The 23,068-nt window shown below is 35.7% G+C and overlaps 1 protein-coding gene and 2 long non-coding RNA genes across 3 annotated transcripts in view; 2 read left to right on the forward strand and 1 right to left on the reverse strand.

Moving 5' to 3' along the window:
- The window catches only part of LOC148227786 (serine/threonine-protein kinase 17A-like), a 106,180-nt gene that overhangs the window by 17,170 nt on the left and 65,942 nt on the right, over nucleotides 1-23,068 (forward strand). The gene's annotated exons all lie outside the window — the stretch shown is intronic.
- On the forward strand, nucleotides 9,317-18,603 carry LOC148227788 (uncharacterized). The gene is made up of 2 exons (XR_015812149.1): nucleotides 9,317-15,487; nucleotides 17,614-18,603. It is a non-coding gene; the product is annotated as an uncharacterized LOC148227788 (long non-coding RNA).
- On the reverse strand, nucleotides 16,574-18,603 carry LOC148227789 (uncharacterized). The gene is made up of 2 exons (XR_015812148.1): nucleotides 17,626-18,603; nucleotides 16,574-17,554 (listed from the first exon to the last, which is right to left on the reverse strand). It is a non-coding gene; the product is annotated as an uncharacterized LOC148227789 (long non-coding RNA).

A 23,068-nucleotide genomic window follows, 5' to 3' on the forward strand; every position in this document is an offset into this window, starting at 1 on the left:
ATTTCACAGTAATGAGCACTGGTGTTTTTTATTGTTGTTTTTATTGTGTCTTGAGATATTATTATTATTATATAATTATAATTTAGGCTGATCATCATAGATTAGGTTTTCCTAGATTTTCCTTATCTCACGAATACATGTCGGGAGCTATGTAGTGGCATATGTTTATAATTAATCAAATAGATTTCAATATATTGTCTTACTATTTACTTTATTAGTTGTTGGTTGTGTTTACCCAGTTGTAACGCATTTGGCTGACGTATGTCACGTTGCAGTAGAAGATTTACAATATATTTTTTTTATTATTAAATAGATATGTATATATTTATTTTTTATTACAAATTTAATCATCATGACTTGACAGGTTTCTCCAATGCGTCATGATGATAAATATATAAATAATAATTATACCATTAAGTATTTTTTTTAAAAAGGCCTAGAAATAAAATAGATAAACACTACCTCATATATTTTTTCCAGCTCCTCATAGCTGTCACCGAAAACATATTTGTGTTTTTATGTATTTGTTTGAAGCAACATAGTTTATCTGAATTTAAACATTCTAAATAGATTATTTTAAAGCAATTTTCCATTGTTTAGTTTAAATTAAATTATGACATTTTTTGCATCGAGTCTGCAATTGTCATATATTATGCAACAAATTGACATGGTGTGTTTATGATAGCCGCTGTAAATAAGCGGCATTCCACTTGTGCTAATCGTATCTGCTCAGCTTGCAGCTCACGTCTGGATATAAGAATTTACGTTTTGTTCTACCAAAACGTGATTCACGCGCCCAGATGCATAAATTAAGCGAATTCTATAAGTTCAGCTGCTGCGACGTCACAAAGGAGCAAAAAAAAAATACGCCTTCAGCCTGACGCAATCAATCTACGATACCATAATGATATTCCGTGACCGGAACCCATTGTTTTAGCCATTGTGGCGGTTAATTGTTTTTCGTTTTGTATCCCGTCTCGTCGCTCTGACCGCTCGGCCGGTTAATTAAAAATCATAACTCGGTCGATGAAAAAGGAACTCGTTAAAAGTTATGTCGCCGCTCAAGGTACACCTTTCACGAGGTGCCCACTAACTGCTAAGCAGCGATTATTATCGAGCTCGTGTGCACTATTATGATTGAAAACTGGGCGCTTGTCTCGAGTCGGTCGTGCTCGGAGCGACCTTCGTCTTTCGATTCGTTTCTTTCAAAGATAACGTTAATTGTCGGAAAGAATTTATTAAACGTGGCTTAGCCTCCTCAAAGATACAAAAATATTACTAATAATCGATACAGATTTAGTACAGTAGCATATCTGGAGAGTCGCCTTCCAGCAGTTATTGCGTTCGAGTGACCTAATTTGCAGTATGTAATTCAAACTGACTATGGGTTCATACAAACGCTAATGATTTTACACATTTTTCTTGCTTAACTTATGCCAAAATTCTGAATAACGAGGCATTGTTGTATTTTTTAGAATTTAACCATTGCCGAATTTGTGTTTTTCAAATAAACCTCGTTTCAAGAGTCGATACCAAATATTTTTTGCTTCAATCCACCTTCACTACTCTGCCTAAAAGCCAAATTCAAATGAACAGTAAGCTTGATGAGCCACATATTTATTCACAATATTTTTCAAAAATAGCTCTATTTGATATAAACATTCTTGTACAAAGATCTGTGTGTTAATGCGCTTTGTAGATAATGAAAAAGCTTTTTATTACAACATCCGACACTTTTAGAAATACTAACGGATAAATTAATTGATTATAATAACATCCGCATTATTAAAAACCTGTACTAGAATCAAACAGCGGTGTACGACAAGGGATCTCATCCACATTGCTGTTTAACATGTACTACGAATCAATATTTCAAAGAAGCTTTAGACGAGAGCGATCTTATGATATTTGTGGATGGTAAACCAATAAATTGTGGGGGTTACTACGACAATAATAATGATGTAAATGAATGGACCACACAAAAGCCCTCGTTAAGTTAAAAAAAACACCCTCCGATGCATAGAAAGAATATTTCTTGTTGACAATTCGACCTTCAAGTGTGTCCATCAAGCAAATGTCACTTTCTAGAGGCGTGGATATATTGATTGGTCGAATAAACGAGTGCAGAAATTGACTGAAATTGAGTTTATATTAGCAATGATACTCAAGGCCTGTCTCCAATGGACGAAGGGGTAGACTGTGGACCACTGTGGAAACGCATCACATAGAGAGAGGAACATCGCCAGATTATGAGTCTTCATCATCCCTCCGCCAGCTTCTCCACTACTGCTCGGAGAAAAACGATACTCGCTCACCAAAATTTGTCGCAATATATGTAATATTATACAATTAATTATTACCAGTTTCCAACGGCGTCTTTCTGGCTGCGAAGTCACACCCCTTAAGGTTAGAAACCTTAAAAATTACACTAGTTTTATGGATGATACAGTAAAACTAAATTGACAATTGCAATAAAAATATCGCTTTCTACACGAAACGTAACCATCAACAATAAACCAGTACACCTATTTGGGTACATGGGTGAATGACAAAAAAACTCATCTCAAGAAGTAAAAGCTCAAATAGAAATGGCAAGACGTACATTTCGTACTAAGCGACAGTTGACCATATAATGAAAGGACAAAAACACTCATCATTCAGGGGAAAATAGGCTGAAAAAAGTATAAGTAGACGTCGCATTTTATGGCTACGCAATTTAAGAAAATGATTGGGTGTAACTCTGCTGAAATATTTAATTACAAATATTAAATTTTAATTTTTACATTCACTAAAAGTTAATATATTGTATCGTTTTTATATGAATATTTTTTGCGTTAAGTTTTCGTTATTTTTTAAGGGGAAAAAAAAAAAAAAAGAAATAATGAGGTTCCACTGTAATATAAAAAATATATATTTTAGTTCGAACAAATTTAAATACAAAATATTTACAATACATAAAAACTAATAATTGTTCAGTTTTATATCGTTTAAAAGACCTACCCTTCAAAGTGGCACAACAGCAACTTTCACTTTTTTTTGTGCAGCGCACACTCGGCAAAAATATACATATTATATCGAACCCGTATTTTTGCGTGTCCGGCTAACAATGTTTTATTTATCGAATTCGACCGAAAACGACGGTGATTACGTCGTCGCCGCAATAAAAAAGAAAAACGAGAGCGCGTGCCATTTTCGCTTTCCGTTTTCGACCGCAGAATCCGTTCAATATTGCGATTGCCGATTCCTCGTAACGATCTTATTGCGCTGCTTGGCAATTGACCTTTTTGTTTCTATTGTTGGCGAACGAACGTACCAACAGACAGACACGCGTTGCGACAAACGATTGGCGATTGCCTTTTGCTCTCGTTGCTAAACGCCGTCAGTTTCCTCCGAGAGCGTTCGAGAGTGGCGCAAGGAGGCTGGCTGTGCGAAGCGTATGAAACGGCTTTTCGGCGTCAAAAGTCGTTAATTGATTTTCAGAACAATGAATGACGCGACTGCCGTTGATTTGAATTTATGCATCCTTCACAGGCGGTTGAACCCGTTTCGTTCCACTCTGCTCTATTTGACGCGTTGCGTTATCTGTCTATTGTTGTAAAAACTAATTGCACCGTTCAATCGTCGTTGATTGATTCCGTTTCGTTCAACATTCAATTGATCAATTATTTAACAACTGACTGCCGTTTATATCGTTTGTTTTTCATTAACGACGTAATAGCGCGTAACGCTTCCTGGTCGCTGAGGCTCGATCGCGTGGGATCCTGCGAAAGTTTCCGCTATTTTAAGGCTCCGCGTTTAATTATCTGAATATGGATACTGGTCAATTACGCTGTATAACAAGATTTTTATAGCTCACAGGTATCAATTCATACATTTTCTAATATATTTGTATTGCGTGGTGATGTTGGGGTCACCAATTTGCGGGCTAGCATCTGAATTTGAGAAGAGTTTTTAACCTTTGGCACTCCAGAGGCATGTATGTCATGCACAAAATGATTTTACCATTATAGTCCAAATGCATCTATGTTGATAACCACTGGTGTTGTGTGAATTACAATAATGAACAATTATCTAATTACTATTTACAAGGATAGAGCGAAACATTCTTTCTTTTATCATTGCATTCTTGGATGTTTTTTTTTCAGGTAGTGGTCCCAACATTTGGAACGGGTACAGGATATACCCTAAATAAATTATATATAAATAATAGATAAAAACTTAATTTTTGTGACTAAATAAATTGAACCGCAGTGGATTCAATATGTCTTAATTTCTTGATATACAAACACATTGCAAGCCCTTTGTTTAGATTGTTATAGCCGATAGGTTATGAAACGTCTGTATTCCGATTTCAAATCACATCCAGATGTGTGTGTATTGATTGCCTCCATGAGAAAATCATTGCGGGATGTTGCAGCACGCGCGGGATGTTGCGGCCGTATCCAATCACATCGATTACTGTGTTTTGGCAACACACACTTTTTCGCACGATCTTTTCTTATTTTGCGCAATCGCTCGAGATCGAAATTTTGATTCTGACCAATCTAGTCTCCTTGCACAATCGACAGGTTGTATAACAAACGGATGGGAGAGGCCGACCTGTCAGTCGCAGCAGTAGTCGTATCAAAATTGGGTCGTCGGACAGAAACAATGACCGACTTCCTAGCCGGGCGACCTGGGTCGCTCGGTCTCGTTATCTCTTTAGTTGTGCAACTACCACTATAATACATACATACTAGATTTCGCGCCGTTGCGTCACTTTCGTCGTCCACCGCTAACAACCACAACACGCTGTGCTGCATTTTTATCGGTGTGTCTGATTAGCATTGTGCTCCGATGACGCGACGTGTATTTTTGGAATCGCATTGTTTATCTAAATTTTTTTGCGCAGTTTCGACCTCTCAATCGTTTTGCTATAAAGATACGAATTTCGCGTCACTCGTTACTTTCGAGACAGCCCGTTTTGAATATAATAGATCTCCCCATTAGACGACTACCTCTCGACGTTTTCGCAACTGTACGAAAATGCCAGTTTGTTCCACTGTTAACGCACGGGCCTCGGCGTTCCACTTATCTTATCACGTTTCGTTCCGTTCCGTTCGCTTTCGTGACAGCCGCGCTTTTATTTCTGGCTAATGATGTTAAACGCTGTTGTGTTATGCAACGCCATTTGTGTGTGTGTGTGTTGTCTTTCGCAATTGTCGCGTTTTCGGATTTGTCCCCAGGTATCATAGTAATATTAACATTTGCGGAGCAGGTTCGTGAAAATCAGACACGCCGCAGTTGTGTCATTCGTTAGTTGCACTTTATTGAAATTTAGATATATTAATAAGTCGCAAAATAAATAATACTCGATTTGCAATTGGTATCCCTCTTCTGATGACGTCACACGCGAGTTGTCCGGCCCTAACAATTATATATCACATTGAGCGCCTGCTCTTATTTACAGTCATTTACTAACAGTATGCCTCAGTCGAGTAGCTAGGATTTGTGCCGCCCAGAGCGATCCTTAACTTTGCTCCCTCCCCCCCCATCATACAACTATCTAATACAAAATCTGTAAAACAGTTTTCAAGTTTTTTAATGGTGATTAATACTTGTTGGTATTCATTATATCTGATTGACCCGTTGTAACGCATTGGGCTTACGCCTGTCAGGTTACAACAGAAGATTTAATAATAAAAAAATACAAAACCCCTGATTATCTGCTCTTACATGAAAAGTAGAATCTATGTTGTTTCACACTCGATCCTGCGTAAAATTCCAGCTGGAGTTCCTCAAGGAAGTTTGCTCGGGCCGTTCCTCTTTATCTTGTATATTCCCTTTGGCGCATTTTGCATTTGCACCTACACCTATATATTCAGATAACACAATAATTGAAGCCTAGAGACAGTGAATAATTTAAGCAGATTGGGTGTTAGAGTAGCAGATAGTTGATGCTGATTTTTCAAAGAAAATCTCCTCTGATTAGGCACATTTCCACCTTTCTGTGTATAGTGAGGAAAATCCTCATATGATTCACGAGAGACCATTACATGACTTGTGTTTGGTACACATTGTAGTCGGGCAGCGTCATGGGGTCTAAATTTTTTGCCAGTTATCCGGTGCAACGTTGAATGTTACGTGAAAAGTTCCCAGGTAGCATTATTTCACGTTTTTGTGACGTCAACTGGCCGCTAATATCATGCGATTTAGCTCCGTTGGAATCGTGACCACACCAACAAGTCCGAAACGTCGGAGCACCTAAAAACCAACATACACCAATTTATAACCGAGATACCGGCTTGCAATGTACGACAAGGTCGCTTGCTGAAAATGGTCCAGAGGCGGGCCATTTAATTGATATTATTTTTCATAATCAGCGAAATACCGCAAATGTTCGATTAACAAAAATTTGAATATATTCTTAAATATATGTTTTTTTATAAAAAAATGCTCGAAAACTGTAGCACACATTACACACACGACCCTTCTATCGCGAAAATTCCGCCCCCATGCAAGTGCCGCCCGGGACCCTGGTCCGCCTTTACCCCCAGCTACGCCACTGGTATGCCGTATAAGAAAATACCCGAGAAATGAGACATATTATAAACACTCAATTATGTAATTACATCAGCAACAATTTTAAATTTCCCTTTTTTATTATTTTGCGACATTAACGCTCAATTACTGTAAATACTGAAGGTAGTTAACGTTCTGCCGTCGAACAAGATAAGAATGTTTAATATTTAAACTTCTGCATGTCATATGGGTTATCTGTTTAGCAGTAATGTTAGTGTATTTATGTCTAGTATTATGGAAAACACATGACATAATCGTATGTTATTTTCACCACTTTCATAAAATCGTGCTACCGACGATATTCATGAATGGTAATCTATTCAAGTGTGAAAAGTGCCGGGGCCTGAATTTCATGTTCCAGCTTAATTGTAGTGCATCACGCGTTCCAATATATAGACTTTCCCTTAATAATTGACGCCCCGTGGGTGAACTCAAATTTGGGACACGTTTAACGCAAAGCTGTTCGTTTATTTAATTTAGCTTGCATAGCTCGCGTGCCTATTGCGGTGCATAATAATTAGCGCCGCATCGAAAATAGCCAGCGACGGCCAAAAGTGGCCACGGGAAAAAATGTTATGCAAGGGAGAGAGACTCGTCTCGCGAGATCCGACGAAGAATGCTCAATCTGCCCTCTATTCTCGCGGCCCGAGTTATTCGTGTTAGCGGCATGCGAAGTGGGCCATCGGCATCATCATCTCGAAGTCGACATCTTCGATAGCCCCGGGCCGGTTGACACTAATTCCTCCATCTTCTCTCTCCTTTACGATTTATTTGCATACGAAGCGCGCCGGCGAGACGAGACGTCTGCGCGTCCCTCTCCAAATGCAGCGTGACGTAGCGCGCTGCATCTTGGCACCGAAAGGTGCAATGGTACCGCTGGAATGCTGGATGAATGCTAAATATCATTTGATGTTTTGCTTGTAACTGTCTAAATTAGCGAATGTGCGATTGGTGTTGCTTAACGTTGCGTTGAATGCGTTCCAATTACCGCTAACCCGAGTCACTCTCGCAAGTTCAGACTTTTCTACAATAAAACATCGTGATACGCTCGCTAATTATTTTATTCAGTGCAAATTTGCCTGTAGTGGACGTCTTAAGTAAAATTCCAAATCAATCACACGTTTTAGAAACAGTTTCAGTGACGGAAAAAAATAGGCTCACACTAAAAGGTGCATGGTATGTTGATCAAATCAGAGCGAAGCGGAAAATTCAATACAATTGTCCCAAGTTTATTTTTATTTTATATTAAGACATGATTGTATTGTTTATTTCAATTGAAAACTATATTAGCTTTCGAATGAGAGCGTCTTAGACTCATTATGTAACATTTTCTATTGTTTATTCTTAGAGCAGGTTATTCTAAGCATTATCGATTTTTATATAAAAGCATTATCGTTTCGGTGGAAACGGGGCGCTATTACTGTTTATTGGACCCTTTCCTAAAATAGTTTTACCTGATCTTTAAATACATTTTATTGAAACTAATAAAATTACTACATAACGCAGTTCTAAAATATATTTATTTGACGTCGATTAACTATTTCCATAGTTCCTGGGAGTTAATTTATATCCGCTCTATTCATTGGTATTTATCTTTCCAGTCTTTGAAACTGGATATTATTAATTAAAACATTAAAAAGATAAAAAAGGCATAAATTATTATAAATAACCTCCTCGGACAAAATTTCCAAAATTGATTTTAAACTTAAATTTCCGTGAGATATTTTTTTGAACTCCCGTAACAACCTGCCCTCAAACAAAAAATTGCGCTTTTGAATAAAAAATTCAAAGGACTTTTTTTAGGTCCCGCAGCAACAATGATCTATTTATTTTTTATGTTCTTTGATATTTTCAAAGGAGGACACAATCTGGTCGCCTTAATAAAACGCCATTAGAGACGAAAAATGTTAGTTCAGTGATTTTCATGTGATTATTTAGCGTCAATAAAATGTAAGGTGAAATAATGCATTATCTTACAAATAAATAAACTTACAGTGTATAACTAGGGTGTAACATACTACAATGGCACCCCGACAAAGCCGCGCAGGACAATCCCGCGCCGATTAAGCCGCGCCGTCATAGCCGCGCAAAGTCAAAAAAAAAAAATTTTATAACATGGTTTTTATTTATTAATAATTACAAATATATATAGGAAAAGGTAGGCGTCTCGCTACCGCTCGCGCCGACTTTCACTGTAGAACCAAACAACCTAACCTTTTTTTAATGATATTGTATTGATTTATTTTCATTTCGGTATATTTTGTAACTCTCCAGCATCATCCAATCTATGACTAACTGTTCAAAAAGCGAATCACAAAATCATTTTCTTTCATTTTATTCAATTTTATAATTTTGATTAGCGCCGCAATGTCGTAACATCATTTCGTTCGACAAAATACTACAATATTTAAAATGAATTTCATCGAACCCATCCTAATACAAAGTTCAAATACTATAGTAGTTCGTTTAGGTTAGGTTCGAATGGACGTTTCGCAACTGTCAAACGGAGTTTCATTATTTTCGCTAGTAGAAATATATTATATATATATATATATACAAATGAATTTGGATATGATTTCACTGAATCGCCAGTGATAATTTAACATCCTGGCAATACACATTCACCGTAACATATACAACATAAGCACATAAATTGCCATAACAAATGAATTGGTCTAAGAATACTAATGAAACTAAAGGTAATAACACTGAAAATGCCAATAATTCATATGGCTTCCGGGGAAGGAATGACCATGATCATTGATGTAAACGCTCGTAAACTCGATCATTATATAATATTTTTATGATTAATTTCATCAGTTTAACGACTGATAAATATAGTACATAGCACAACATATTAGCGAATAACGAGCGAGCGTGAGTTACAATGCGAAAATTTATCTAACATTTTCTTTCGCTACAGCGATGTGGCGTTTTGCTCTCGGCGATCCGAAAACCGGAAAAGCGTGATTTAGAGATGCCCGACCGCTTAATTTATTTTGGATATCGAGTGTGAAGAATTACATATTATTATGCCGCATACAGTTTAGGTAGGGACATATGTGTTCGGATGCAGTGATGCAAGACGCCTCTAATTGGAACCCAAATCGCATTGATAAATAAACAATCGCCAGATCGTGTTTGGCGCACATCTTCGATTTCAAAATCGTGCCGACACGTTTCAAAACAAGATCTGTTCCGAATCCGATGCTCTCTTCCACACAACCGGTATGCTGTGGCATCATAACCGAAACGCGATGATGTCAAGCGATTATGGAGGAAGCGAAATCGTGTCAATGTAGATGTAGAAGAACAGCTTTCTGCGCGTATGCCAAAAAACGACCTATCTGACCAAAGAGGGCTGAACTTTCTCGGAAGGCCCGCCGAGTATATATGTTTGTATCATACATTCTTCCAAAGGTTCAGCGAGCCCTACGGCTGGGACGTGACTGTTGCCGTTTCGCAACTATTCCTTTTCTGCATGTATGGAGTTTGTAACGAAGGATACGTAGAACAAAACGTACTCCGCCCATTACTAGGGTCTGTAATTTGAACTTTGCGATTCCTTTGTGCCAGAAGAACGCTGGCTTTCTTTTCCCACGCTGACCTCCTCACGCTCTTGACAGCAGCAGGGTTTTGCGCGAATATTTTCGCGTGATTTGCGAAAGTGTCTGAGGAAATGGTTGAATGGCGTGCTTTTATTGTTGATGATGATGTTCGTTTTTCCTCTCTTTGTCGGATTCGTTTTTGTTTGATTGTTTACGGTGCGTGAGGAACGCAAGAACGACTCAATTAGAGGGACGCTATGTGGCGTTTATGGTCCTATAAAAGTTTGTTTGATACGTGCCTAAAAATTGTCTTTCAACGTCAGAGTATAATCCATTAGAGCCTAAAAATATGCGGTTAAATTCTTTACTGATTTAGGCATGTAAATAGATCATTTTATCAACTTATTTCGTATGTGACTATATATAAAAAAAATGCCAGGCACTGATTTCATTCTAGCTGGTATGCTTAAAAAATGCAGAAAGTTTATTATTTTCCCCGATGTATGTAAAATAACGAAAGTGGCTCCTATACATTAAAATAGGAAACAAATATATGATGGATGGATAGGAGTCTGCTCTTTTTCTAATTTTGTGACAAAAAATCTCTCAAGTAGATGCCATGCATACGGATTTTGAAAAGGCTTTTGATCAAGTTTGTCATAATTTAATTTTTTTTAAATTTACATGTTTGAGTTTTCTTATAAAATGATTTAAATTGTGTCATGCATTAACCATTGCTCAAAAAATGGATGGGTTTGGATTTTCCTATAAAACGATTCATTTTTTTTTAATCATATTTTTCAAATCGAAAGTATGTTCAATATGACAACGTAAGTCGTCTGAATAAATTGCCACTTCGGGAATTTTTAAAGGTTCTAATTTATGCCCTTTAATGGTTCTTAATAATAATAATTCATTAAATATATCAATGATTGTAAAAAATGCGTGGTTATCCGCCAATGGATAATCATTTTGTATTAAAAAAATTAATTTCATAATATATTCCAGAGCAAAAACACCACTTAAATTTTATTATAAAATACAGAAGTGGTAACCTTTTACGCCTTCGAAAAACGTTTGAATAGAATGTTTTTAGGCGTGTCTACTATGACCGAAATTGGCAAAATTCGTTTGTTGAACGAAACAAAATGTTGCGTCGCAAATTTTTGTGAAGTCTTGTTACGTTTATATATTTTCTATCTCAAAAAAAATACAAATATATTCGAATATTCATTTTTTATTCAATATTCAAATAGTTAAATACTACGAATAATTGAGAACTCTAAATATGACGTTTCTTCTTTACAAAAAAATACTTTTATGAATAGACAGTTTATTGGCGGTATATACTATGACCGAAATTCGCAGAATTCGTTCGTTGAACGAAACAAAATATTGTAAAAACTCACCATTTATTATCGTTTAAAGCTTATCTCAAAAACATGTGTGCGTCGCAATTTTTTGTGAAGTTCGTGCTACGATTTTGTATTTGTTGTCACAAGACGCATATATTTTATTTCAATCAGTTCAATAAATTTGACCGCTGTTAATTTATTTCTAGTTATTTAATTTATATGCAAATCCGCACAAAACAAACGTCCACACGAATTCGATCTTTATGTATTATATATCAAATTCGTTGCAAACATTATTAGCTATTGTTTATCTTTACAATAAATTCGATAACTATATATTTAAAATGTTTCATCAATTCAGGTGATTTGAATCTGTTTAAAAAAATTCTTTTTGACGCCCTATGCATATTAAATAAAATTTAAAATGTTAAACGATTATGAAAGTAATTAATAAATAATTATAATCAAAGAATCAAATAATATTTTACAGGCAATTATTATTTTTTTTTGTACTAATTAGTTAAATAAATTAGTATCGTTAAAAATCTAGAAAAAAATACGAATATATTCGAACATTCATCCAATTTTTATTCAATATTTCAATTTATAATAATTGAGCCTGCTCCTGACCACTGGAGCCAAATCGCTCGCTCACAACGTCGCAAGGCGAAAGAGTTTTAGACATATTACACCAATACTTTTAAATTCCATATTTATATCGATACTTCTGCATTCATAGCTTAACTTTTATTTTTTATTAACGATAATCTTAACCTTCTCAGATCCAGTGAACATTTCAATGTACAATAATTGCTTGTTTTTGAAGCCATTTTTGATGTATTTTTACAGTGACCATTGTACATCACAGTGTATACCATAACACAAAAAATATTTTTATTGCACTAAATAAAAAAAAATAACAATAAAAATATTTTTATGCCCCTTTAAAAGAATTTATACCAATAATATTTTTTTATGAAAAATAAAAATTGATGTCTGAGGAGGTTAAGCAGCTATTAATGACAGTAGATATACATATGTATTAGCTACTATTTTTTGCTTTATTAATGAAAGGTGAATTTGTGAACTTTGTAAGATAGTACTTTGCTCCGCAATCTAATCGCTTCCCAATTCGCCTAATCGCTTCTCGCGCGTTGACCGTTTTTAGCCGTTACAGGGCGAGGCACGCATATGCCACTAATGATTCGCAGCTATCCGTTTTTCGCGACTGGTCGTCGACCGTTGCTCTGTCGCAGAACCGAACGGCCTTCCTCGGCCGAGAGACGGCCGCAAAAACAATTCGACGGGGATGAGTCACACTCGGAATTCTGCGGCCGTTGGATATTTATTTATACATACGTACACCTAAAAGCTGGAAATCGCCAACGCCGACGACAAGGCCCACCTCCCCACACTTTTAATGCCACCTCGCTGCTTTATATGGACACGATCTGTGGACTAAACTAGCGGATAGAGTAGCTAGAATCTCGAGGGATATCCTCCGTCAGTCGACAACAATCGATCGTTGATTGCTTCTGCTTCTGCCGCGTCGGCTTTGAACTTGATTTAACTGATCAGCCTTCCGCGGGCCGCATTTGGTCAGAGCGCGGCCAATAAATCTTGGCTCCTCTCGACGGAGGGCGTTCGCTAATTGTCGCGATTATCTCGACCTTTTTCAAAACGGCGAAGGCGAAACGCCGATGTGCCGCGTGACGACAAATGTCGCTCGCTTTGGTAAAAAAATACTTTTTATAAATATTGATCAAACTAAGGGCACTTAGAAAGTGGAAGGTCGTTGTTTTGCGATAAGCTATACCTGTCCGAGCAGCGTTAAAAAGTTTTGTATGCCCATAAAATATGTATGATAGTTTCAATGTTGGTCATAAATAACCATACACATTCCAGCTGCTTCGATTCGGCAGGACGAGAAGCGTTAAAATCTCGAAATACTATTCTTTTTTCCCACGCTTCCTTGCGATCGAGCAGTAAATCAAATCGATACGATCGTTACGGCGTTGTAAATGCTTATTTTATATCCTCAAACAAGCTTAAAATGTGACATAACGCCATCTTTATGATACGATGTGTCTTTAGAATAGGATTGTTGACCTCACCTTAGCAAAGTACTTTCCATTTAATGTGATATCCCGCCCGTACCACCGTTATTTTGTCACCTTCTGTCTTTCACCAAAACGGTGACAAAATCTCTTGATGTGGATATTCAAGTAGATGTCGTATAGCACTGACGACAAAGTTATCTAAGCAATTTACACCCGATATTGATGAAATAATTTTTAGCAAAATATATATTTTCTACACATTTATCTGATTTAAAATTTTGCTGTAAAATAAAATGTATTTTTTTAATGTAAGTTTTTTGTTTGTTACTCTCAGACTCCTTTCAAATAAATTTGAATTTACGTCAAAAGCAATAAAATCGTGCCGTCGCAGTGGGAACGCTCAGTTATGTAGCTCAGTTATGTATAATAAGCACAACTAAACCGATTTTTGCCCAATAGGAGAACGCAAAAAACAATTGTCCCTTCTCAGAAGTCAAAAATCCACACCAAAAACAATAAAATCGTGTCGGCGCCATCGCAGTGGGAACGCAAGATTTTATTGCTTTTGACGTGAATTTTTGACTTGTGAGAAGTGATAATTGTTTTTGTGCTCTCCTATTGACCAAAATTCGGTTTAAATACACTTTACCAATTGACTCATATCTGAACTTCTTCCGTTTATTTCCCTTGAGAGTTGATTTGGCTTAGTTTGAATTTTTGCCTAGTTTAGAACTTTCATTAGGTTAAGTTAGGTTAGTTTGAACAAGTTCAATGCAAAAAGTATTTTTTCTGGTATAGTATAATTCAAGTAAAATGTAAATTGAAGCATGTCAAATTTTGCATCGTTTTTTTTTATTATTTTAATACTTCATATAAAATATTTTCTACAGCTCATTTTTAAGAATTTTCAATACTAGATATGTACGACTAAGCTCGGTTTTAATCAATCATCCCGATATTTTTCCGTGAGATTAGGATAATCCAGGTAAACCTAATCTGTGATGATCGATCGGAATTATAATTATAGAATAATCACTAAGTTAAACCCAGGTCTTTCAGGTCAATAGTAATATAACCATCATAACGTTCATATATATTATTTTATTAAATCTTGAACTCAATATTATTGCAAAATAATATCATAAGTATCAGTAAAGTAATAAAAACGACTATAAAAAAATCTATTTTCACTAGTAAAAATTTAATTTTACTGACTCATCCAGATAAAACGTATCAAAAAAATAATTTACAATTTCAAATTGTATTTGTTTACTAAAGAATGATTCAGAACTGTAATCATGGAATTGTAAAATAAATTAAGCCAAACCTAAACCTTATTAAAACTAAATAAAAGTTCTAAGACTATGGTAAGTTTTAAAACTTTTATTAAGTCATGTTGGGTTTCGTTAATTCGTATAGGTTGGGTTTGGGTTTGACAGCATACGTTTCGCAACTGTCAAATTATGCTTCATATACATTTTAGAGCAGCGTATAATTTCACTAGCGCCTATCAGTTAAATTGTATTTTTGCTATATCTACTGATGAAAATGTATTTGGACTTCATATAACTTCACCGAAAAATCCACATTCACTGTAACATTCATACATCGAGAATTTCTGGTTTAGAATCAGAGACGACATATCAGCTTTTTTTGGAGGGTGAGGCAAAAATTTGCCAGTTAGTTGTCGTTTTTTTAGTATTTCGTTTTCATTAAAATGCATAGTATTTCATTAAATGACTTGCATTTTTCTGCCCAAATTCAAGAAGTAGGGCAAATGTCCTAGCCAGCTAGACATTGATCATATTTTTTTATGTGAGTATCTATATTATGGTTGATGATCATATTATAGTATGATCTTGAAAATATATTTATATTGTGTATGTTCCGTTTGAACTTTTTGTGTTTTTATATTATTACAAAAAAATATATACGTGCTTAGAAATTGTCAAGCTGAGCACTAGTGCCTCTGCTATAAAGTTGCTACGCCTCATGCTTTTAATAACTTGTTAAACAATAAAATATAATGAGCTTATTGGATCATCATCGATAAAATGTTTGCTTACCACAGATTACCTAATGACTTGATCTTTTAATTGATGAGTCAGTATGTACTTTTATAAAAGGCCATCTGTGTGCGCGACGCATTGCTATGATTTGCTGTATTTAATCCGGTCGAGATAAGCTAAAGTTAAATTTATTGCTAGTGGAGCGGTGGAAAATTTCGCATTATATTTTACACGCACAAACAGTATGCAAATCCGTTTTTTCCCTGCGTTGCAAGATTTATAATGTCTACAAACTGGTTCGTGTCTTGCCCGACCGTCTCAGTCTCCACGGAAGCTGAGTGGAAAGTTCACTTGAACTTTTATTTTTTATATTTGCCAATCTTTAATTCGTTTCACATCAACGACCGTGACCTGATTAAATATATAGTGTTTGTATGGGGATTCATTGTAGATTTTGCACTTTTATCGTACTTTTAACGCCGTTTTCAATAAGCCACTCAAACAATGACTCACCTGCCGGCTCATGCATAATGTATGCGGGGACGAGTTGAGATACGAGGCTATACCACCGCAAATCCGGCAAAGGACGGTTTGGTTGAACGGACACTTTGGAGTGTATCGGCCTTGAACTTTGTCCCGAACTGGTTTACGAAATGCTCGCATAGGTACCATTTTATTTACATGCGTATATCGCTTATAGACGCGGAAGACCGATTGGCACGTTACAGTGGAAGATGCGTAAAAAATATCTATAGATGGTCGTAGTCGTAGAATGTTGTTGTTGCTGTTGGAATTGTCTATAACTAGAAGAAAAACGGAGCTTTTAGCGTCGGGGCATAAATGGAAGATTCGCACCGGTGACGCAATTGGATTTAATAAAAAATGTTTTGATTTGATTAAATTGGAATATCAACAGCTATTCAATAGATTAAATGTATAAATATACGCTGATTTGTATGATCATATTTATTTTGAGATGCCGCATTTATAAATGGCTTCTCTTATCGCGAAGTAATCAATAATTTCATTTAACTATGTTTGAATCAAAGTTAAATTAATTCTGCATACCGATAATTATCCATCCTAATGATTTAACTGAATTTTGACCAATAGGACTCACTCGTTACCGAGCTTTCCCACTGCGGCGGAGCCGACATGATTTTATTGCTTTTGACGTGAATTTTTGCCTTCTGAGAAGTGATAATTGTTTTAAAACCAAACTTCGGTTTGAATATACTTTGATCAGCTCTCTTATATTAGAAGTCATAAGCTATCATATTTTTAAAATATAGTGTAATATCGAAATGCAGACAAACTATAGAGCAATATGTGAGATGCTATGTCTGTCTGTACTTATTCTTCCGCTTTTTTCCCCTGAGAGATGAGTTGGCTTACTTTGTATTTTGGACTTGACATAACAAAAGTTCTAAAACTATAATTAGATTGAGAACTTTCATTAGGTTAGCTTTGAGTTTAAAGAGCAAATGGACGTTTCGCAACTGTCAAATTGAGTTTCATATATATTTTAGAGCACTATATCAGTTAAATTATAGTTTTGCTAGTATATCTACTGCTAAAAATGTAAATTAATTTATTAGTAAAAATATAACTTTACCAAAAATAACATTCATTGTAAGATTTACATCCTGCAGACGACAGAAAAAACTCCATTGTTAAATTAAAACGCAACCTTCGAAATTTGTTCATCTAGCAAATTTCACTCTTTCAAGGCGTTGATATATTTTATTGATTGAATATACAAGCGCAAAATCGACTGATCTTTGCATGGTTGTGATTCGCCGGAGACGTGCCGAATCAACGGTACAAAAGGTCTGACTCTAAAAACAACCCGGGTGGCAGAAACGCGGGGACGAGACGAATCAGGGAAATGATCGTGCGAATCGAGACGAGTAACGCGAGACCTCAGAGGACCATACCGAGAGCATGATTCCTCCACAAGCGATCGGAACATATGTAGTACTATTGGTATTACTAATATTTCAAAGTCATATCCCTTCGACCTAAAAAACCCGAAAAATAATATATACATTTCTGTGCGTTGACAATAAAACGTATACAGGCGGCCCTCGACTTTCGCACAAAATTGGTTCCTGAAAATGTGTGCGAATGTTGAATGTTCGAAAGTAGAGGGAAGTAAAAAAAATTTTAAATTGTGTGTATTTTAAAATATTTATTTATCAAGTAAATATAATATGCTTAAGAGACATGTTTAATTTGGGTTTGCGGGTGTTTCCTTTGAAAAGTTATCAAAAGTTAACTGTTTTCCACTATTGTTTTCTTTTCTTCATATAGTATTTTATAACATGCTATGTCTTTATTGATCGCCCTACGAACTTGAGATATGCGTTCTCGATTGGGATCACAATCTTCCATAATATTTAAAAATTTGTCAAGATGCGTGAAGGTTTCATTCATATTTTTCATTGTTAAAGAGTTTTCCAAAATAAACCTGTTTCATCTACATTAAATATTTGGCTAGAGGAATATTCTCCATCTTCAATAATTTTGGATAATTAGAAAATAAATTCTTTTGCAGCATCTTTATCCGCATCAGCCGATTCTCCAGTAAATTTCATATTATGAAAAGAATACCTCATTTTAAAATTGTAAAACCAACCGTTATTTGCTTGAAAAATCGTGTTAAAATCTTTTTTTGAATCTATCCTTCCAACCTTTGTGCAAACTAAGAGCTTTTGCTTGAATAATTGAAATACTCAGAGGGACATCTTTTTGATGTTTGTCATCGATCCATGATGACAAAGATTTTTCCATTTCATCCATGTTTTTTTGGAAACGTATCTTTAAAGATTGTGGAAATATTTCTTTAATTTCCACAATTTTGAACGTATTCCATAATTAAATTTTTATTTTGCAAAATTGAACATATCGTAGACATGTTTGTATCATACGAACGTCCGATTGAAGCAAAAGATTCACCGCTATCAGAACGTCTAATAATTTCCATCTTTGTCTCGTATCAACACTGAAGTTTTTCCGTTTCTTACTCATGTTTAAAAAAAAATTAAAAAAAAAATTAAATTAAAAAAAATGTTTTTTTTTTTAAATATGCGAAATAGCGAATTGTGCGAAAGTCGAGGGCCGTCTGTACCAGGTTTCCCAAAATAAAAGCACTGCGAAACAGGAATAAATAGTCTAGAATCCATATAATAGAGCCAGCTTCTAGTATGCTGTGGAGTAGGGCATCATAAAGAGTGCGCATTTTTTCGATTTACTGCGAGTCTCTTAAACGACACACCAAGGCCTGTCGATAATATGAAATGGTATGAGTGGTATGACATTCAATGACAATGAAAGGCAATCGGATTTCGACTGCACTCGCTTGAAAAATTAGAAGTCGTCTGCATATAATAATAAATTTGAGTGATTCACTGCCGTCTCAGTGTCATTAATGAACAATAGCAATGGATCTTTGCGGTACTTCAATAGAGGTAATTTATCGTTCTGAAAATGAGTTTTCATATTTGACGAACTGATCTATCGGTCAAGTAGCTTTTTTAAACCATCAGAAAATCCTAAATTAAATAATTTTTAATATAAAGTAAATCGTGATTGATACTATCAAACGCTTTTTCAATATCTGTGCATAACGTCCACTTGTAGAACAGAGTATAACAGTTTCGAAACAAATTTAATACATTAAATAATTTAAAGCCATTAGTGACAGTGGCCGATACATTGAACTCGGTAGTTAAAAAATCAATAATTCAAATGCTTACATTCATTTCTTTTTTTAAATATTAAAAATATTTTTTGTCCGGAAAAATCTAAGCACACCAATTATGTAATATAATTTTCAATAATTTTGCATGTTCTAATAGCAACGCTACTATATATATTTATGTAGAAGAAAGTACGTTAAATATAATAAATTAATTCGCGCGTTCAAGTCTATTATAATGAGAGATATGAACGCGCGTGATATTTTCATCGCAGACGTTTTTAAATTTGGAATTTACCATTTAAAAAAAACTCGCGTGCTCAATGATATATAAATGCCTCGCATTCCAACGAGACAAGTACTGCGAATTCTCGCGCCTCCGGAAGATTTTCTAGACTTGAACTTGACTTTCCAAAGCGATGTTTTTTATTCATTACTATTTCATTAATAATTCTCTTCAACAATCGCCACGGGTCGTTAATTTAGGGTCTCTTAAATTCGGAAGGTTCCACGTCCGACGTTTGGATATTTTTGAAAACATGTAATTACGATCCGAAGGGCTCTTGCTTGTAGATGATTGATTTATCTCCGAAACACTTTGATGCGCTCAGGTTATGGGGAACACTTTCTAGACGTAAATTCGGTGATCGATAGCCTCGTAAAATTCACTGATTTAATCATACTTTCTATTGTTTGTGTTTCATTTTTTTGTTCTTTCACTCATGTTCTTTTTTATTCAACGATCGGATGATTAGTTTTTACATAAGAGATGCGACTTTCTATGATTACTTTATAATTGGTCGTTAGATACTGACGTGCGAGTTCGCAGAGTTCACGTGTTATGACGGTTTTTTATTTACATCACAGATTCGATTAGATTTGTAACATATTTCTTTTTAAAAGCTCGCACGCCCTAAAGGGTCCGTTTTTTTTGTGCTGAGCTGGCTCTCAACATTGTGTCAATTAATTCGATTTAGACACGACCGTGAGACTCAGACCAGCGTCTACGGCCATTGTTTGCCTTCGTCTTCTGTTCACTACCTGGATTTGTCGAAATCGATTTTCAGGTAGAAATCAACCTCACCAATACATCGGCGCGTCGATATGACGAAACGCATTAAGTTTACCGGTTTCGTGTGAAACTGGTTCCTAGACGCATTTCCTGGAGTTCTCTGGTGCATACAGTGTAAAACACTCGCTCCATTGTTTAAATGCGTTGCTCAACTTTGTCGAAAATTAGGTGAATGTCGATTGCCTATTTGGTTATGCGCTGGCATAAAAATCTAAATCCATCTCATCATTTGGGGCAAACCTCTGCATTCGCCTCGGGGTTCGGTTGACATTGTGCGAATTTGCGAAATTGAAGACATCAATCACATCGCGGTGTAGGTGTGTCGGGGCACTATGCCGAAACGCATATGCATGGGAAAGAAAAGACGTGATTTTAATTTGCTAGTGGGTGTAGTGTAGTGACTGTGACTCACGGATCGGATCGCGTTCTTTATTTAATCCGATCACGCTGTCAGGCGTTTAATGCATAATGCTCTTGTCATACAGTTTTGCAACGGGGCACGCGGCCGTCGTGTGACTTGACCCTTGCCGAAATAAAACAAAAACTCATACGAAATCTCTCCACGTCCTCGCTATATTTCTCGTCGTGTTTGATGCATTATTAAGTAGCACGCATGCTATCGTTTTAAATTAAGTTTTTTCTAGAAGCGTTGGTATATATATATATACAGAGTCCACTCAACAAAGTACTTTTTAAAGTACTAAGGGATGGTGTCAATGTTCGGTGACTTTTAGCTGCAAGCTTTAGAAAGTCGCGATCGCGTCCTTTATTCTTAACCATCGCAGCCAAGACGTCAACGCTGAACCGTTTTTGTGCCACGGTATGTTTCGTAGTACACGACCCTAAAGATCTCATAAATCTATTCTCAAATTACTTGACCAATAGATATCAATTCGTCAAGTATAATAACTCTTTTTCAGAACGATATAAGACCCCTACTGGAGTACCTCAAGGATCCAATTTGGGTCCATTGTTGTTTTTATTGTTCATTAATGACATAGAAACAGCAATAGAGCATTCAGATTTTTTATTATATGCAGATGACTTGAAAATTTACAAGAAAATGCATTCGATTTCTGATTCCCTCGACCTACAGGAGAATCTCAACTCTATATGGAAATGGGCTTGCTATAACCAATTGCCTTTCAGTGCAAAGAAATGTCACACAATTTCATTTTCAAGGTCGTTAACGCCGGCAAAATATTCATACCATCTAGGCGGATATTTTCTGGAAAGGTTTTTTTCAACTAAGGATTTAGGAGTGACTTTCGAAGAACGTTGGAAATTTATCCAGCACATTGCAGAGACTCATAGCAAATCCTTAAAAATGCTCGGTTTTATCTTGAGAAATGCGCGCTACTTCAGGAATACTTTAGTATTGCGCACTCTTTATGATACTCTAGTCCGCAGCATACTAGAAACTAACTCCGTCATTTGGATCCCAGGAGTAATGAATCAATGTAATGAATTGAAGCTGGAAAAAGTACAACGTAAATTTCTTCGATATTTATACTTGAAGGAATACGGGTATTATCCGTTCTTGTTTCCCAGTGCTTTTATTTTAGGAGCCCTGGGATACGTTTCTTTGTCGACTCGCAGAAGTGTTTATGTAATTAAACACTTCTGGAAATTGCTCAAGGGCATCGTAGACAATCCTTCAGTGCTCGAGCAGCTTCAAATGTGGGCTCCTGAAGGTGGTTATAGTTCTCGGTCGCGTCCACTATTCTTGCCTGTAAAGTCTAGAACTGGAGCACTTGCCAACTCTTCTCTGGCTAAGGCTATTCATCTGCTCAATTCTGTCCATAGAAATATTGACATTTTCTCTTGCACATATGGAGTTTTGGTTTAGTTCGTATGGGATAATGCACACCTGCTGAGGTGATTTGTGTCTGTTATTTTATCTTGTTTTTTATGTTTTTACTTATATGCTTTGAGTGTGTGTGTAATTATACGTATATGAAATTGTATGTATGCATACTATATATTTATATGTATTATGATATATTTATACTTTTAACTATCGTGACGCATTAGGTTTACCTGTCAGGTCACGATGGTTATAATTTTAATAAATAAATAAATAAATGTCAGCTATTTTTATAATTAACGACTTGTCAATGATTCTTATAATTCAAAAGGAGCCTTCGAGTTAAAAATCGAAGTGTTGGGGTTGTCACAACAAAGCTGAATTATTTTTTGCTTTTATTACCAAACAAAGAAAAAATACATATTTATATAAAATATAAACTAGCAATGTATCAATAATAATAAAAAATCAGCATTTTTTATGTCGCCCCATCATCTAACGCGTGAAATTTACTCAAACAATGAGGGACACCCCTAATTGACTACGTTTTAGCCTTTGAGAAACAAAAATAGTTTTAGTCAAGCTCTACACTAATTATCACTTGTTAATAAATATTACGTTTCATATATTACAAACTTGTGACAACCCTGGTAACGTTAAAAATATTCTTTCATTATTTTTAAGATTTTTTAAAGGTTTCTCCATTCATGACTATATAACTAAATAATATTGTAATATTATTTTGTTACGTATTCTGTAAATGCCCCGTACGTGGTTCTTGATATTACGGTCGCGTGGCGACTGAGCCCCGTATGTGGCGCGTGGCAATAGAACGGTTAAGAATGCTCTTGCACGAGCCAAACAGCTTCTTAGCGAGCGATATTTTCAGTGATAGCTATTGTGCTCGTCAATTTTAGGTGTGCACCATAATCATTTTATGTGAATCTTAAATAATA

The sequence above is a fragment of the Plectrocnemia conspersa genome, unplaced genomic scaffold (genome assembly GCF_051122295.1).
Source record: "Plectrocnemia conspersa isolate PC_06_02 unplaced genomic scaffold, ASM5112229v1 ptg000013l, whole genome shotgun sequence".
NCBI classification, from domain to species: Eukaryota; Metazoa; Arthropoda; class Insecta; order Trichoptera; family Polycentropodidae; genus Plectrocnemia; species Plectrocnemia conspersa.